At 33.5% G+C, this 12271-nt stretch overlaps 1 protein-coding gene across 2 annotated transcripts in view; it reads left to right on the top strand.

The window, feature by feature from the left end:
- LOC145294259 (septin-7-like) overlaps nucleotides 1-12271 on the top strand; it is a 541621-nt gene that overhangs the window by 26335 nt on the left and 503015 nt on the right. The window lies entirely within an intron of this gene.

The following is a 12271-nucleotide window of genomic DNA, read 5'->3' as shown; positions in this document are numbered from 1 at the left end:
TTTTATCTGTAAGGTTGTGACAATAAAAAATTCGTTCACATCTCATTTTTCTCTATATTATTCAGGCTACCGTTCTCCTCTTTGGAGTTATTTTCACAATGTTTTGGCAGATATAACCTCCGATCGTTTTCAGGTATGCCTTGTTGAACTACAGAATCTGCAAAGAATTTTGAACAGAACCCATTATTTAATCAACAGTGATAGTCTTTTCTTGTTTCATCAGTCATGACCAAGTAAAAGTCTTAAGTAATTCGCTGTTGTATTCTTTGTACTGAGAGTTGAACCTTCAGAAGAGTGTCACTTAAACCAAGTTTTACGTATTACGTATTACAGTATTACAGTATTCATTATGTCACAGTTCTGCAGGCCCTGTCGGTGGGGCATTAGAATACGCCGACAACCCCCCCCCCTGCAGAGGGTAAAAGTCCCTCAATGGGGGTCCTGGATATGACCTTAAATTATATCCAGTGGTGAGGCCCCAGCTTGTGGGCTTTGGGGAGTGTGGAGCCACCCTTTAATTACCATTGCTCCCAGGTCCACTCTGACCCGGAGTGGTAGTACCTGTTAGGGTCCCAACTATGGGTTAAATAGAAACCAACGTGAAAACAAATATATTCTATTAAAAAAATTTCTCAAAATCTTTGGATTCGGCATTAAATAACCCGGAAAGGGTTGATATGCCGTAAAACAAAAACAACCAACCAACCAACCACAGTTCTGCAAGGTCAAGGTCTTGAGCTTTACTAGTGAGTAGTTGGTCTTTGTGACACTTTGAGGAATACTGAAGGTTTCTGTTCAGTACTTTCTTCATAGTTGCCACTCTGATAGCCATAGCTCTTCTGCCAGGATCCATACTAATTTGCATGGGTCTTACCGCACGTTTTTTTTTTCCTTAAAATTCTTAACTAATTACATTGTGTGGGCAGTTAAACTGCCTGTTATGATCTTTCTTGCTAGCATCTGCTTCCACATATTGGTCACATATTCCCATTTGCATCTCGGTTTCAAGTAGCACTTCACTGTGGCTAAGATTTCCAAATATTTTAATCTTGTGCGAATCATGATGATGTAAGCCACTTTCTTCCAATAATCTGACGCTTTCAGAATGTCCATAGTCTTCATTTCTCAAACTCACCAATGGTACACAAAAACAACTGTTGCATTTTACTGCTTGCTATTAAATACTTAAAATAGTTTTGAAATGAAAGAATATAAAAAATATTAAGCATATTTACAGTCTGGTAAACAGGTGTGTGTATATGTATGTGTATATATATATATATATATATATATATATATATATGAGAGAGAGAGAGAGAGAGCAACTTATGGTAATTTTGTTTACCTAAATTGAATATAATATCATCTTGCTCTTTTAATTGAACATTATCAACAACTTCGTTGAAATTCAATGTTTTTTTTTTTACTTTTGGATATTTTTAACTTGGAATATATATATATATATATATATATATATATATATATATATGTACATATATTTTGGCTCATCAGTTATACATATCTGAACTCTGGATACGAAACTCAAGCTTCTTGCATGTAAGACGAGTACTCTGCCGCATGAGCAACTATGCCACACACAAGAAAGTCTATAAACTAACACAGATCAAGCAAACCGTGGTGAAATCCAGCTATGGAATGGACCTACTTCATCTCAAACAAGGGATGTGATCATCCAACCAACAGTAACCCAAGCCAATGTCTCACCAGTAGGAATTTTATATTCGATAAGATGATGCAATCCAACATGCTAACATAGCAAGCAATTAGTAATAGTATCAACTGTCCGATATATATATATATATATATATATATATATATATATATATATATATTATATTACTAGTTGGCTTTGTGGGTTGCTATCATTTCATAAAATTTGCTGTTTGAAATACTCAAAACATTAATTTAAAACATGTTATTCAATCATGTAGACAGATAAACATTAATATTTTGCTAATTTTAATACAAATTTATTTACTGCGCCTGTAAAGAAAAGAAAGAAGAAATCTATTTGCCTTTTCACTTGTAATTTAGAAAAAGATTGTGGCTTGCTAAAAACCAAGTTGGTCCCTCTAAAGAAATGCACATCTGAACACAGACTTATCTAACAAATATAACAATATTGCGAAGCAGAACTATTATATTGAAATCAAAACAATTAACTAATTAAAAAGCAATTACAAATGGTTAATTAATAAAATGTCCTTATAAAATTAATTATGCAAATTAGCTAACCATGTGACTGATATTGCACATATAAGCAGTATATAAAAATATATGGTTTGTCCTTTATGTAAAGTTTAATTAACTTGAAATAGGACTTTTTGACTTTACCATTAGTGCATGAAATAGGGGCCAACTTTTCTGTTTATTCATTTAGGTATATATCTATTACATAACAGACAAATGTCTGTATGCCAGTTTAAACTTGAAAAATACACAACAAACATCAACATAGTTGGTATTTATTTTATCGACATAATTGTAGATGTATATCTACATTTTTCTAAAAAGAAAAATTATTTAGGTGGCAAATGACCATTTAATGTTATCAAGAGATACATAAATCTTTTAATCCTACCATATAGTCTGTTTTACAGCTACTAAAGGGAAGTAACTATAATTTTTTTTAGTTATTTCCTTTATGCTGAATCGAGTTCTGTGTGTGTCCGTGTCCAGAGAGAGGAATGGGTTGGGTGAAGAAGGAAGAGAATGGGGTGGAGAAAATATGCTATACGTTTACCACGGGCAATGCTGTGTAGCTCTGATAGAGTATGTGTTTGTGTTTATATATATATATATATATATATATATATATATATTTTCCTATAAATTTTTTTTTTTTTGTGTATTCATATGAAAATCCCTATTTTCTATTTATTTAAAAAGAAAATACAACATGCATCGTGGAATGGCATTCATCTGCAAAAGATCTAGCTTATTTGCATATTCCTTTAAACATTCATTTTAATTAATTTCCTATTAGTTTTATTCGGTTTTATTATGGGATGGCATCTTTAGTTTACTATTATTTGTGCAGATATTCTATGTGATTTATACTTGCGTAATATTTGTGTAAAAAAGGTTATATTAAATACAAACCTCTTTCTTTGTTTAAAAAATTTTGCCTACAAAACTCCTCAGCCAGTTTTTAGTCTACAGACATGAAACTTAATATATAGAGTATTCAAACTCATGCAAAACTTTATATTTGGGTTTTAGCCAGGGATATAATTGGTGCAAAAGTGAAAATTACAAAAATGGAGTTTGCCAGGTGAAGGTCGAACGATGGCATTATGAAGATGCATGCATAACGTAATAGCTATTAGTCCATGTTTTAATTCATAGTCTTGCAGCAATCATGTCTTCATAGCTCAGGCATTAACGGCAAAGGGAAAAGTAAGGTCTTTATTCTCGGTGGTGGCACACAAGTCTTGTTTTTTTTTTGTTGTTTTTTTTAACTTTTTAAATAATTTCTGAATTTTTGAGATGAGGATTGGTTATTCATATTATTTGGATTCAACGGACTACTGTTCTCATCTTGAGTGTGATTTTAACATTTCAGTCGATGTAACAATGTTCTTCAGGTGTATCTTGTCAAACTGGTGAATTTCGACGGAATCTGTTATTTACTTCACGAGGGTAGCATTACTATATATTGGGTCCAATATAATATAATAAATACGAAATCTGCATTAATCAAAATATCATATTTAAGTGTGTTTTATGATCGGGCAATACCGGGTGGCCTTCTAGTGTGTGTGTGTGTGTGTGTGTGTGTGTGTGTGTGTATATATATATATATATACTGGCAAAAGTACCCGTCGTTGACTGGGTTCAAAAGCAGCCTACAGAAAATGAACTCTGATTTATGAAAGTACTAGCGGGGGTACCTGGCATTGCCCGGGTGTTTCGAGGTGTGTGTGCTCTTAAATAAAAAAGAAACCGGGGAGGGGGGGGGTAAAAAGTTTTGGTAAGTTGGTAGGATCGAACCCGAAGCCCTGAGGTGAACTTGGAAAATAAAATGCGAAAAAAACATGAACCGTTCGGCCAGCCAGAATGAGTTACTGAAAGATGTTTGAATTTATTTAAGTAAAAACAAAATTGACAGGTGCCCACACGGAAGTCGTAGAGTTAACATTTTGTGCGAGCGTTACGACAACGTAAGCAATAAGCAGCAGTTAACATTTTCTGCGTGAACGTTTTTAATGAGGTCCATGACCAGATTTGTTTGTTATAAGCTAAGTAAAAAAAGAAGGCAGAAAAACGAATGTTAAAACTTCTCTGAAAAATAAAGCGGGGGGGGGTAATCAAAACATCGAAAAAAAAACGCAAAAAAAAAACTAACGTAAGGCAAACGAACGATATTAAATGTAAAAATCTGAAAAACAAAAAAGAAAACGGAAAAACGAACGTTAAAACTTCTGAAAAATAAAAACAAAAAAAAAAAACATGTGAAAAAGGCTTAAATAAGCCTGTTTCGATATTAAAATTTAAAAAATCGGTGGGTATCCAGGTGTTTTTGGGTGTCGCTAAGAATAAGCTAAGTAAAAAAAAAAAACAGAAAAATGAACGTTACGTGAAAAATGGCTTGAATAACCCTGGTTCAATATTTAAATTTAAAAAATCGAAAAAAAAAAAGAAGACATCTCACACCACGATTCAAACCCAAAACATTTAGATAATGACCCAACGCGCTAACCAACTGAGCTAACACAACGTACATGAAATTTAGTCAGTTTTTCAACTATTTAAAGTAAATCAGGTCATGACGTCATCTGAACCGCTCATCGTCACGAGAGGACGGTTTTTGCTGACCCCCCCCCCCTGTCGAAAATTGTTGATTTCGGGGTGAAAAAATTAATGTTTTTGGCCAATTTTTCGATGTTTTTCGGGCGAAGGATGGAGCTTCAATATGATACAGAGTTTGTGAATTTTTGTTCTGTCTGTCGAAAGTTTTTAGCAGACACACATACATACATACATACATACATTTTCGCTTTTATATATATAGATGATAGGTTATGAAAAGGAAGGGTTGTAAAGAGATAGCTTCGAATTTGGGGGTATCAAAACCAAAGCAAAATATGATGAAAGTAAAAATAAAATAGATAAGCCCCATAATTTATTATTCCATACCGGTTCACACTGAAACACTTATCACAATATTCTGTGGATCTATATTAAAAAAACCTTGTTAAACTTTGTAACATATTTCCATTCTATGGAGGTCAGGCGCGAACGAACACCCCATAATTTTATTATACCATATTTCTTCAAACTGAAACATAATTATCAAAGTATACTTATGCAGATAGATATGAAAAGTCTTTATTAAAGTTTGTGCCTATTTCCATTCTATAGAGACCAGGCGCGAATGCAGATCCCACAATTTTATTATACCATCCCTATTTAAGTTAAAACATACTTATCAAAGTATTATGTACATCTATATCAAAAACACTTGTAAACGTTTTTTTTGTTTTTTTTTTAAATTTATTTCCATACTTTGTGGACCAGGCGTGTACGCAAACCCCACAATTTTAATCGATCATCATTATGCCAGATCAAACATACCCATTCCTCTGTCTCGATACATTTTCTATCATTATATGTGATCAATTTTTTATAATAGTCAACCATATAGGAGCCTATTCGTGACCAGACACACACACAGACGTTCAGCTTTATATTATAGATATATATACTTTATATTATAGATATATATATACACACACATTGGTTAGAGATAAAATGGAAAAATACTTTAGAAACCTTTCACAACATTTTGTTCTTTTCATGCTTTTTAATGATTCCAAACTTTAACTCATTGTTTTTATGAATAGACTTATTGTCACTATTTGCTTCTTGATGTTTTGAAAAGAACACAGCCTGTCAGGCTCATATGATTGTTCTTTTTAGCATCTCTCATTCATTAGAAATGTTATTATAATATACTTTTAGCAAAATCAATATTTCTTGTTTGTAGAGTTTGTTTCACTTGCAAAACCATGTAGATTTTTTTTTTTAAATTTCATTATTGCTAATTTTTTCAAATGAATCCATTGTCCGATATAAATTCTACTTTACTCTATGAACTATTAGTTTTATGGTCAGCAGTATTATATTAATTACATCTAAATCTCATTGAAATAATAAGTTTTGTCATATTGTAGTTGAGCCTGGTCCGTGTTTAGATCGGTGACCCCTTTGATAATAATATCTGGTTACATAAGTTTATAAGTTGTTGTAAACTCACTTTCTCTAATTTTAGTTCAGAAAAGTATGAACCCATCTCCCTCCTATATATGGCTGAAATAATAGGGTAGACTTGACTGTCGAACCTTGATATAACAACTTGTCTAGAAGGAAAATGCTGAAGTAACACCATATATCCTAACTATGAATTAAATAATATCATAGAAGGCAACTACAAGCCATTGTACCTTGCAAATAAATCCATGGCAACTAATTTATAAGAAGGAAAACGCTAAAATAACATCAGTCTTTCTCTGCTTATCCCTGCATTGCTTCCAGTCATCATGGGTTACTCCTTGTCACCAAACTTAAACAATACAAGGGAAGAGCAGTCAATGATTGTGCAAACCCTACTTCTCTATAAACTCATTACGTAAGCATCCTTACAGAAGATATTAATTTTCTTGGATGAAACTGCAGCCTTCTTATTTGGGTTTGAGCAATGTCAGTACTCCCAGAATCACTTAGACCCCTGACTGATAGTAGCTGCTAGGGTTCCATCTATGAGTTAAATAAAATTTATCAATTACAGAATATTTTGTAATTGTCTGTATTTTTGAGATGAGGTGTTTTCATTTATTGAGATTATCGGACTGACTTTCTCATCTTGGTTGTTATAGTTACAACATTTCGGCCGTTTTGCCCTCTGGCCTTCATCAGGTGTTTTGTATCGAACTGGGGAACCGTTTGTTAGGAGTCTTGAACCCAACCCTTTATTATTATTATTACGGGTGTACCGTGTTCGGACTCCAATTAGGCTCTGGGACATAGAATCAGCAACTATGTCCCAGAGCCTAGCTGGAGTCCGAACACGGTACCCCCATAATAATAACAAAGGGTTGGGTTTGAAACTCCTAGCAAATGGTTCCCTAATTCGATACAAAACACCTGATGAAGACTGGAGGGCAAAACGGCCGAAACATTGTGACTATAACAACCAAGATGAGGAAGTCAGTCCGACAATCTCAATAAATAAAAGAATATTTTGTATTTGAATTATTCAATTGAATTATTCAAACTACTGTTCTCATCTTGGTTGTTATTCTCAGCTTTCGACTGATGTAACCTCTGACCTTCATCAGGTATGTCTTGTCAAACTCTAGAGTTTCTATGGAATTTAATCCATGGGATAACTCTCGTTTCATCAGCCATAAGCACGTGGATATGTTAAGTAATCTGTAATTGTATTCTTAGTGTAACTTTCACTGAAAAAGATGACTGGCTCATAGAACTGATTATTACTTAGTACTTTTATCCGTTACACCACTGAGTCCTTATGCATTACAGAATATTTATAAAATATAAGTTCACAAAGCAAATTAATCTGTAAGCCATCTATACAGAAAATATATGTGCATAAAATAGCCTAAAAAAGTGTTAATAGGCTGCAAACCCAACAACCAGCCATCTAATTTTTTTGAAACTGGAGGATTCTAACATGTTTTGTGTACATTCTAAGCTTAACAGCAGATGCTTTCTGCCCACTCTATATAATCCTGATACGTCCTATTTGTGAGTATGCGATCCAACCAAGCAGTCTTTGTATTTAAAAAGATGTTGTATACTCAGAACGTGTTAAATGATCGGCAACCAGGATGGTGATGGGTTTTTCCACATGTACATGCAAAGTACGATTTCAAAATCTGTCCTCATTTGAGCAGCAAAGAATGTGAGGGAACCTGACATACAGCATCATCAACGAGAATATAAATATGCCTTTAGAGGATTTTTACACCCTAACATCTAGTTGTGGTCTCCAGTCGCCCACAGGAGATTTACTTTAATCATTTTCATCTCAGTAGAAGAAAGGTAGCATTCTCTGTTCATGAATTTATTCACTGGAATATTTTGCTAGAGGAGATTGCAATGATACCTACCACATTCAGCTTTAAAGTTGCCTTGGACATTCAGACATTTAGTATACAGATGCTATATCTTCTAACTAGTGTTGGGGCGATTAATCTGAATCAAAAAATGGAAAAATCTTAACTTTTTGGCATATCGGAATCAGAAAAATCTGTGCATATTTTCTGATGCCAAAAACGATTCCTTTAATTATCTTTTTTTATTTGATTTTGTTTAAAACAAAATCTTCCACTGTTGGTTGTAATAATATTTGTTGATTTTAAACTACGAATAAAACTAAAAGATATAGATCATCTCACAAGTGTATTTTTACGTTTAAGAAAAATATGTGCACATTTAACATGTGTAATCAGGAAAAAAATAGCAGTTTTATAGTTAAATATTTAGAGATATTTAAAGAATCGAAATTGGGAATTATATTGGAATCAGAAAAATATTAGAATCGTCCCATTACTACTTCTAGCATTTTTTTTTTATACATAGCTTTCTGGAATTTGCCTTTTGTTGGCAAAAAAAAAAAAATTGATTAAATACTAGTGGTGGTACCCCAATTTGCCCGGGTAATACATAGAACAACAATAAGAATCGGTTAACAATCAAATTTAAAATAAATCATTTATTTGGATGAATCTCACAATTTAGGTTAACTGTTTCTATACAATCTAATAAACTTCCAAGTTTTCTATGGCCGGCCCAAGCTTCTTGCAATTTAAGACATTCATGATTCTACAGTGGTTTATCCGGAAGAATGGATGCTTCACATAATCAATTCATCCTACTACTAACTACTATGCTAGGCAAATATAGTACTTTCAGCAAATCCTTCAACCTAATCTGTTGAATTTGGTCATATTTCACATTGCAGATTCATCAAATTGCTCTGTCATGCTGCTGCTGATTAGGTGAGAGTCTGACATTCAATGCTATATTGTAGCAAAAACGTGGTATGGTCACTTACCATGAAACAAAAAGCTAAAAACATGTCAGTTTTTATAACAAAAAGATACCATTTGGTGATGATTTTCATGTGCGATCAATAAAACGGTCAGTATTCTGCTAATTAGTGGACAATTCTCTTCTGTGTTCTTGAACAAAGAATATTCCAGAGCAACTACATGCACGCTATGGCATGTTTCTTGTTAAGAATCTTTATTTGGTATACACTCTAACGAAAGAATAACGTTTTTTTTTTTAAATTATAATAGAAAAAAAACTATCTACTGATTCCAAATATACCATTATAGTTCCTTTTGAGATTCAACAATCATCAATACATGATCTGTGGACAGACAGACACAAACATCTTCATTTATGACGTTTCTGAATTTTTTAGATGAGCATTAGTTATTCATATTATTATTCATCGGACTACTGTTCTCATCTTGAGTCTGATTTTCACAACGTTTCAGTTGATATAACCTTCGACCTTCTTCAGGTGTATCTTGTCGAACTCGGGAATGTTTCTGTCGAACTCTGGAATTTGGATGGAATTTCGGAACCCTTTATTTACATCACGGGGGTAGTGTGCTCTTGTTCCGTCAGCCATGAGGTCCTAAGTAATTCAAAAATATATTTTTCGGTCGCCTTCAGGAGAATATCACTTTTACAATTGATTTTTCCCAGTACTCTAACCACTGCGCCATGGGTCTTTGCGGACAATTCTAGTATGAATTTTAGGAGCCTTAAACCTACTTTTTATTTCCAGTTGTAATATCACTATTTATTACTAATTATTAATGTATACAACCCCTATCACTATTTATTCAAATTATGATTTCATTCAAAAATTCATAAACTGTGACATCTGTTTACATATTCTTCTAGGATAATTAAAAAGTTGTTTTTTTTTTTATATCATTTGCACACACACACACACACACACATATATATATATATGTGTGTGTGTATTATTGTGCATAATATGGAAATAAAGACTTATTTTGTTGTCTAATTAACGTACATGTTTATAGTGTGCACAAGCACTACAGAAGTTATTTGATTTCATTGGACTACTGTTCTCATCTTGAGTGATTTTCACAACGTTTCGGTCAATGTAACCTCCGATCTTCTTCAGGTGTATCTTGTTGAACTTGGAGAATATATGGTAATAATTAGTAATAAATAGTGATATTTACAACTAGAAATAAAAAAAAATAGGTTTAAGGCTCCAAAAATTCGTACTAGAATTGTCTGCAAGGACTTGTGGCGCAGTAGTTAGAGTACTTGGGAAAATCAATTGTAAAAATTGATATTCTTGAGGTTGAAAGTTCAATCCTCAGTGTGGGTGACTGAAAAATACAATTACGAATTACTTAGGAACTCTATACATTCATGGCTGATGGAACAAGAGCACGCTACCCCCATGATGTAAATAATGGGTTCCGCTCGAAATTCCGTCCAAATTCCCGAGTTCGACAAGAAACACCTGAAGAAGGTCAGAGGTTACACTGACCGAAACGTTGTGAAAATCACACTCAAGATGAGAACAGAAGTCCGTTGAATTCACATAATACGATTAACCAATCCTCATCTCAAAAATGCAGAAACTACATAAGTTAGATGACGAAATAAAGTTCAAAGTGATGCTGAAAGAGTCGCTCTCTAAATATGCACAAACATTTAAAATGTTATCGTTTGACAATATACAGTGAGAGAAATTCATAAATAACCATGTTAAAAATTGTTGACTTGTTCAGTTAATTGTTACTTAGAAGAATTGACATGGAATTTTTTTTTTCAAATGTAACTCAATCACAGAAGTAATGAATATTTTATTTTGTATCATAAAAGTATATAAGAATAAAAAAGCCTTAAAAAAAACGAACATGGACCCACTTGGCTTTAGTATATCCAGTCGGGAGGAACAAATATCTGTAGATTTACAAATTTTAAACTGTGTTTCTCACTGATGAATAAATGCTCATGCCATATAATTAACTGTACACAGATGCTTAATAATCAAATATACATAGCTAGTCTTTTCTTTTGGGTGTGTGGGTATGTATAATACCTTAGGAAGCTGAATACTCCTACTTTACACAGTTCTAGGTCACCCTTAGGCAAGGGGTAGCACTTGTTAGCCTCTCTATAACATTCCGGAAGTTTACCATACAAGAGGTAAATAAAGCTCCTTAACTCTGGAGAAAGAGATCCATCTAATGCTGAAAAATATTCGAACCAAATAGAAAGAATCCGTTAACCCTGGTAGGCAATTTTTTTAGTGATGATGATGTCCCAAGCAAAACGTCCGTTTCCAATTTGTCACGAGTCTACAGAGAAGTAGTAAAGCTTCAAAAACTCATGAGAATTGTCCGTGCACAATGTCGTCTAACTAAATATCATAATTGTGTCAGGTGGGTTGCCCAGACCAGATTGACATTTTCCCTCCACAAGTCTCTATCTTCTATGGCCTTAGGATGATCTTCAAGTTGTAAGCCAGTGTCTTCTGTCAATAATTTTGTGTACATTTGACAGGTCTTCCTACTTTAGTGGTTCTGTATTTAGGATCCCACAGTATCATATCACTGATGACCTCATCTTTTCTCCTGTAGCAATGTCCGGCATATTGTATTCTTTGTTGTATTACTGAAGAGGTCTGGCCAACTGACCATACAGACGGCCAATGGTTGGGTGTTTTTCCAGTTTAACCCTGACCGGAGCATTCTCGTGTAGGTTCCATCTAACTTACTTTCAAGTTTTTTACTGAGAGTCTATACGAGTGAACCATAAAACAGAACTGTCTTCGCTACGATTCTAAAAAAAAAAAAAAAAGAAGTTTTTCTTGATCGGTTCCGAGAGGGTAGATTTCCATATAACTTTCAGCTTAGATGAAAGTTACAGGCTGAAACCAAAAATAGGAAAACATAAAAAGTTAGTCTTCTTTATTCTATCATTATTTTCATGATGAGTGTTCGACTGAGCTCTAGTTTGTGGTTTACCCTCTAAAACATTCACAGCAAAAACTCGTCTAGCTACAACCACTATATATTTATCTTTCTTCTTCATTGTACCTAGAGATAAGTGGTACTTCCATGTGTAAAATGTCTTTCAAAGAATTAACTTTCTATGGAACACAATACCACAAGGCTGCTTTCCAACTGACTATAACATGATCATTTTCAAGTCC

This window comes from Euprymna scolopes, chromosome 2, assembly GCF_053919585.1.
Source record: "Euprymna scolopes isolate OS-2025 chromosome 2, ASM5391958v1, whole genome shotgun sequence".
NCBI classification, from domain to species: domain Eukaryota; kingdom Metazoa; phylum Mollusca; class Cephalopoda; order Sepiida; family Sepiolidae; genus Euprymna; species Euprymna scolopes.
This window is presented reverse-complemented; position numbering and strand designations above follow the sequence as displayed.